A 1,135-nucleotide genomic window follows, 5' to 3' on the forward strand; every position below is an offset into this window, starting at 1 on the left:
ATCAATTTTTTCTTTTTTTGCATTGTTCTCCTATAGCCAAAAGCCTTCCAGCCCAGTTAACCACGTTCTCCATGGTGATACCTTACCGACAGACACGTGCACTATCGTAGTTCACGCGCCACCGCGTCACGAAATCGAAATTTTACGGTGGGAAAACAGAGATCATAGGAGTAATTTGCAACATATAAGATAGTTTTCCTAATTAATTGTACCCTTCTACCCTTCCAGCTAAGTACACGGGGGTGGCCAATGACCGAGAGATCAACCCTTAATTTCCTAGTGGTAGCGTCGGAACTAATTTTGCAGCCGTAACATTCGGTACGGCAGGGCACGCGCGCCCAGCACATCTCCCCTATGATCGCTGATAGTTACCTTTGTGTGTCATTTTTCACTCATCAGTAATTAGACAAATAAATAATTAAACTGCCAATGATTTTTGATTGATATGGAATGATACTATTGAAACATATCAAATTTTACTAATCTGTCGGCTGAACTCACGTTGGATTTTTAATTATTTATTGGAAAATCAATGAGAAACTAACAAAACATTTGAAGCTTAGTATAAATGGGTACAAAATTAGTAAAAACAATGGAATTAATTCATTTAATGAAAAGCAATAATCGGACGGGTTTCTAACACAGATAATTAGATAACTTTGAAATATCTTGGACTAATGTAGTTAATAAGTCCGAGGTGTGGGCCATTTTAAGAATTTTTTTCTAAATAGCTTGATAAGTAAAGAGGCCTCAAAATCCGAAGAACATTAAACACCCAAAATTGATTATTAATCATTTTTTGATGAATAACTATAGGTGAAGACATTAAAATTAGAAAAAACACATTATACTAAACGTCAATGAATGTCCATTTAATCGAATTGTGAAATCGAGCGGTTAAAAATGTTTAAGATAGGATTACCATCCACTACTTTGTATTTGTAATTATATCCGTGGGAAACCGACGACGAGTGTTCGAATTAATTATTGCCCAATGAGAAATGTGATACGTGTTCCAAGGTCTTGTTAAGTACCTGTCAATAGATATTGCATCTAGAGTCAGATGTTTTTTTCAATCTTCGGGGCTGATTATTAAACGTTGGGACGTTGGAAAGTGATACAGTTGCTTTTGTCA

This window comes from Diachasmimorpha longicaudata, chromosome 1 (genome assembly GCF_034640455.1).
Source record: "Diachasmimorpha longicaudata isolate KC_UGA_2023 chromosome 1, iyDiaLong2, whole genome shotgun sequence".
In the NCBI taxonomy this organism is placed as follows: Eukaryota; Metazoa; Arthropoda; class Insecta; order Hymenoptera; family Braconidae; genus Diachasmimorpha; species Diachasmimorpha longicaudata.